Consider the following 6,274-nt stretch of genomic DNA (forward strand, 5'->3'; position numbering starts at 1 on the left):
AGATTATCCAATTCCATCAACTCTTCTTTATATGTTTTACCTCCAGTTCTCTATTCATCTTTGTTGCTCTTCTCTGCATTCTTTCTAGATTCTCAACATCTTTTTTACATTGTGGCAACCAAAACATTGATTGTGTATTTGGCTCTGTCATCAGAAAAAAGCAGCAAATTCTCTTACTTTGAAATCTTAACAACTTTTCCTATTAGACCCCATTTCTTTGACAAAGCAATATAGCAGATGCTACTCAGAGGTTTTCCATTAAACCTTCACTTTCTGTAAACATGCCTTCTGAATATTTTTTCTCCTGAAGCAACTTTGTTATTTCGGAACATATATGCTATCATCTTTGCCATTGCTAACATAAATCAATTGATAGCAAATAACCTAGTGGAATATCTATTAACTTGTCACCAGGAGTAAAATGTATTCAAAACTTAAAACTTGCTTTATTCCATAAAATGCTACCCACTGCAGCAGTAAATAGTATCTATTCATTTAATAAAAACACTTTTCAAGACCCATGGTGAGAAATCCAATCTACTTACTCTTTATAAATGAATTAAGATTAAATACCATAGCTGTGACATGATATTCTGTTTGCATTTGCTTTGTTTCCTTTCATTCTTCAGCAAGGCATGGAGATTAGTTTAGCTTGTGCCTTGCTTCTCCAAGCTACTTGCTATCCCTTCAAGCAAAGAGTAAAGAGAATCCAATTCATCATAATGCTAATTATATGATCAGTTATATATAAATTATGAACCACCTGAGTTGGGGGAATCGTGCTTTGCCACATTTATGTGGGTCTTTCCATATTTGTAGAAATGAAACATTATTACATCATCATCATCATCATCATCATCATCATCATCATCATCATCATCATCATTATTATTATTATTATTATTATTATTATTATTATTGGCAAAAATCAGCAATGTCAAAACAGAATATTGGAGAGATTTTTAAAAGGTCCAGTTTCTTTGGAAGAAAGTGGTGCTGATTCTTTTGGGAAACAACTCCAAACAGAAAACAGAGGTCATATTTTAATGCATTTACAAAGCCGTTCAACTGGAAAGGAGACATGTTGCTCTATTTTTCTACTCTGACTACCCCCTGCTGTTAACTTCTCCTTTGAGATATGTTGATTTGGCCATTTAGCAATTCAGTGTGCATCAGAAAGCTGCTGATTTCCCTTATCAGCCTGTGATTCATTTGGCTAGTAAAATCACTATTGAAACCCATTTGCATCATTAACTGTTATTACTAAATCATTCAAAAGCCTGAGAAAGTGCAGCCACAGGAAAGGTTGTATGCCCAATGTGAAGAACATTTGATAAGCTCTTGGAAATAGAATTCTGGCACCTCAATCTATTGCTTCTGTCAATGGAACTGAGCACAGGAATTCAAAATATATTTGATATTTCCATGTATTTTTCTTTTAAAAACATAACATCCCCTCTTTCTGTAATTTTATTTGTTGGTATATGTGTTTTATCTAGGTTTCCATAACCTTTTAAATAAATTTTATAATGTAAGGCCATATCAGATGTGACCTTCATCTAATGACAATTATGAAAGCAGCATTGTGCTTCAAGCTTTGCCCTTTTGGAGGTGCATGCCATGTGACAACACATGTACAAAGGGAGTTGCATTGGGACAATGATGCTTTCACCAAATTGACATCTTCTGTGGATGTTGCTGCACCCAACCCTCTTTAAGGCAACAGTCTTCAAAAGGAAAATTTGAACCATTTCTCTCTTACACTTTTTGTACATAGAAAGCCTAGAAGGAGGGAAGAAAGATAAGTTGATAACAAATGGTAAAAACAAAATCTCTTTCTAGAACATTACATTACCATATATGTGACATTTTGGAGAATATTAGTGTCCTAGCCCTGAAAAACTCTGTCCTAATGCTTAATTAAGGTTTATAAATCTGAATTGCGGTAGAAATGGAGATGGGGGACTAGTAAGGACTTAGTAAGAAACAAGATTTAGGAATAGTTGGCTTGAGTAAACTGGAGTTGAAGTCTACATATCTTCAAGGCTACATTTGGGCAATAGGTTCTGCCTATCTTTACTGGTAATAACAACAACAAACTTTGTATTGAAGAAAGGAGATAGCAAGGTGTGTGAAGAGAAGATAATCACCTGGAAAGAGGTAAAAAAAAAGGGAAACCTGGAAGAGAAGATTTTGAAAGGTACAAACAAAGTGGAGAATGGAAACATGATTTGGTTAGTTGAATTCCAGAAGAAACAGATAACCTAAGCAATGTGGAAGGAAACTGTGTTATGAATGAAGGTAATCTTCTCTGGGATTGGAGGTAAGAAAGGCGCTTGAACAGGAGCTAAAAAAAATTTCAGGGAGCAGAGAATAATAAATGTTTTGAAGGGAAGGTTTCAAGATGTTTAGATGGGCAGCATGAGCTGTCTGGGGCCTGTAACAAGAACAGTAGAGGTGGGTTGCTCCCGGTTCGGCCTAGTTTGGCTGAAGCGGTAGTGGAATTCAGATCTGGGTCCCAGAACCGGCAGTGACCCTGGCCTACCATGCCCCTGGTCCTTTCCCCGCCGCTGGGCTGCCGCCATTTTGTTTTTTAGTGACTCCGTGTGCGCAGTTCACTACAAATTGTTCTGCGCATGCACGAACAACAATTTACATTGCAGAGTGCCCACATGCACAGCATGCATCTGACACACGCACAGGTTGCGAACCAGTAGTAAAACCGGCAGCAACCCACCCCTGAAAAGCAGAGATAAGTATCTCTGGCTAGAGATAAGAGAAGGTATCAAACTGTGACACACAATGCTCTAGAGAGTCAATAGGAACTAAGGAAAGTGCTCTTGAACTTTAGATTCAAGGTTGTAATCTATGGAGTCACTGTCCAGCTAACTGGAGAAGAAAATTCAGGAGGATTATCTCGTCTTAGTGGTAAAATAAAATTTTATGTTGAGATTTCCACTCAGACGCCTTCTTTAGGAGCTCTAGTATGCTTTATAGAATTTGTTTTTGATATTTTTGTCAAAAGTTTACTGTCATTGTACAAATACTATTCTTAAGTATTTTGTTCCAGCTAAGCTACTTATGTCCATTTTCCCTGGAGCATTGTATGCAAGGCTGAGCATTTGAAGCATTGTTAGTGATCTTATCAATGCTAAATGGATATTTCAGCCAAGTGAGACTGTTTGAGCTTTTTGATTATCTTAGGGTAAAAGAAAAAAAATACTTTTTTATGTTTATTAATAAGAAAATAAAGAAAAATAAAAGTTTTCAAACCTTGAGATTAATGATTTTGCTTTTCTCTCTTCAGAAAGAGTTAGTGCATAGTTCAAAGCTCCTGGAGCCAGGAGGTGACACTAAAGAGTTTAATTTTCCTTATTATTGTCAATTTATGAACAATTAAGTATCTACTCTGTCTCACAAACTGGCATTGCTCTCTACATGGGGCTTCCCTTGAGATGCACTCGAAGACTGCAGCTGGTCCAGAACGCAGCCGCGCGGGTGATTATGGGGAGTACGAGATACTCCCATATAACACCTCTCCTGCGCGAGCTGCACTGGTTCCCTGTGGTCTATCGGGTGCGTTTCAAGGTATTGATTACCATTTTCAAAGCGCTCCATGGCACAGGACCTAGCTACATGCGGGATCGCATCCTGCCCCATACATCCCTACGACCAATCCACTCTCACAGAGAGGGACTTCTTTGGGTGCCGTCCACTAAGCAGTGCCAGAGGGCGGCGCCCAGGAGTAGGGCCTTCTCTGTGATGGGCCCAGCCCTCTGGAATGACCTCCCCCCGGATATTAGGATTACGATTACCACCGACCTCCGCTCCTTCCGTTCAAAACTCAAGACCCACCTTTTTCAACTAGCAGGCCTGGCTCAACCATAGCTCCATTTTATTCCTCCTGGCAATTTTTAAACTTGTAATTTCTATTGGGGTTTTAATTTAACTTATTTTAATATTTCTGTTATTATAATATTGCATTGTGTTTTATACCTCCTCCGTACAATGTGTAATTTTATAATATGTGTTTTTATTTATTGTACACCGCCCCGAGTCCCTTTGTGGAGAGGGAGCGGCTAACAAATTTAATAAAATAAATAAATAAATAAATAAATTGTTAAGGAGGAGGAGCCTTCACACTTCCTGCATCTAAGACAATGCTTCTCAACATCAGCAGTTTTAAGATGTGGACACTTCTGTGGACTCCCACAGAATTCTGGGAGTTGAAATCCACACCTTAAAATTGCTGAAATTAAAAAAAAATACTGATTTAGAAAGATGGATGGTGCCAGTTAGAAAAGTTCTATAATAATGCACATAAACAAGATAAGCCAGGGATGGCTAACCTTTTTCTAAAGGTGTGCCAAAATTGTGTGCGTGTGCGCTATAGTGCGCACATGCGCACCCCAACCTGTGCATGTGCATGCGACCCCCGTGCATGCACGTGTGCCCCCACACCTGCGCATACATCCCCAGCTGACTGGCGCGCACATGTGCACCAGAGCTGAGGGATGCCGTGCCGGCAAATATGACTCCGCGTGCCACCTATGGCATGTGTGCCATAGGTTCGCAATCACAGAGATAAGCCATACTCCTGGAGGTATGTGTGGTTTCAGGGCACATGCAGAGCAGTCAAGACTACTACATACCCCTTGTTATCCATCTTTAATAATAATCTATTTATGTGATGTTTACCAGTTTCTTCACCTTAAATTCTGCTGCTTTTATACTACCGCATACTTCCCTGCGACCAATTCGCTCTCACAGGGAGGGACTCCTCCTGGTGCCGTCCACTAAGCAATGCCAACGGGCGGCGCCTAGGAGTAGAGCCTTCTCTGTGATGGGCCCAACCCTCTGGAATGACCTCCCCCCCGATATCAGAATCACCACCGACTTCCGCTCCTTCCGACAAAAACTGAAGACTCACATGTTTCGTTTAGCCGGCTTGGCCCATTCATAGTCTTATCCTACCTCCTGGCAGATATTTTTAATTGGATATTTTTAGGGGTTATTTTAAACATTGTTTTAATTGCTTTACTTTAAGTACAGTTTTTACAGCCTCCTCTTTTAAGTATTTAGTATTTATTTATGTTTGTATTTATTCCCATGTATTTATGTGTTTTAATCTGACTGTACACCGCCCCGAGTCCCTTTTGGGAGAGGGGGCGGTATAAAAGTTTGAAATAAAGTAAAGTAAAGTACTCATGAAATAATTCTGGTGTAGCAAGTTTCAGTTATTATTACTCTCCACTAAATACACAAGACAGCTTCTCAAAATCACTTGACCAAGGCACTGTAGAGCTCAAATATTGACCTGAATAATTTACATCAGATATTGAACATCTGAGCATGACTTCTTCAAAATATTTTTTCCAATTGCCTTTTCTACTTGAAAGGAAAACAATGTCCTGGAATAAAAAGTAGTTGTTGCATTAAAATACAGCAGCCCCTGCCTAAATTTTGATCTTAATATTAAATATCTTCAGTAAACTCCAATCCAGAGAGAAATTAAATGCTACCTAAATATCAGACCTTAAATGTAGTTAATTCTCTTGATCAAATGAGGCATACTATGCAATGTACATAAAATTGTATTTTAATTGTACAGTTCAAATTAATTCATAATATTTATTCCCTATTTCATATACATAGCAATTCCCAATCTGCATTCTTCAGATTGCAAAACTCCCTTGTAGTATCAACTCACAAACAATTGCAAACAACTCACATGTTTATGTCAGAGTTGGCAGTGTGACTATTATTATAAGATAAACCCAGGAGCAAAACAGAGCACACAGCATACAGAGCTTTTAAACAATTAACACTGGTTTATATATACATATATACAGACAAGCACATGGAGATAATTTCCTTACCACTCAGCTCCGGCACAAGGAGATAAAATGAGATACATGTCTGGAAAGAGACACCCTCTAATGGCCACCTATAGACATTGAATTGCTGAATCATCCTTATTGCATCAGCTTCAGTTCACAGCTTATAACCTTACATCAGCTGGCAGCTATTAAATTCTCAGTACCTGACAATTTATATTCCTCATCCTTTTATTTTTACATCTCCCTACCTTTCAGTGCACTGACCCATTTGATTTAGACTCTTTGTTTAGACAATTGTTTTGCCATTCAATTTTCCAACTTTCTTTTGCCATGCCTATCCAGAACTTGCCCCTTATTTATCTTATTAGGTTGCCAAGATATGAGAGTTATTAGTGGAGTATAATAATTGCTACAATACTCTTACTTTTTCTTTC

At 38.4% G+C, this 6,274-nt stretch overlaps 1 long non-coding RNA gene across 3 annotated transcripts in view; it reads right to left on the reverse strand.

Annotated features, from left to right (window-relative positions):
* Nucleotides 1–5,967, reverse strand: part of LOC309395064 — an 86,365-nt gene extending 80,398 nt beyond the window's left edge. For all 3 annotated transcript variants that reach the window (XR_014175842.1, XR_014175843.1, XR_014175844.1), the window contains exon 1: nt 5,880–5,967. This is a non-coding gene — a long non-coding RNA (uncharacterized lncRNA). The remainder of the gene's footprint in view (nt 1–5,879) is intronic.
* Between the last annotated feature and the right edge of the window lie 307 nt (nt 5,968–6,274).

This window comes from Natrix helvetica (assembly GCF_964273705.1).
Source record: "Natrix helvetica genome assembly, chromosome: 6".
In the NCBI taxonomy this organism is placed as follows: Eukaryota; Metazoa; Chordata; class Lepidosauria; order Squamata; family Natricidae; genus Natrix; species Natrix helvetica.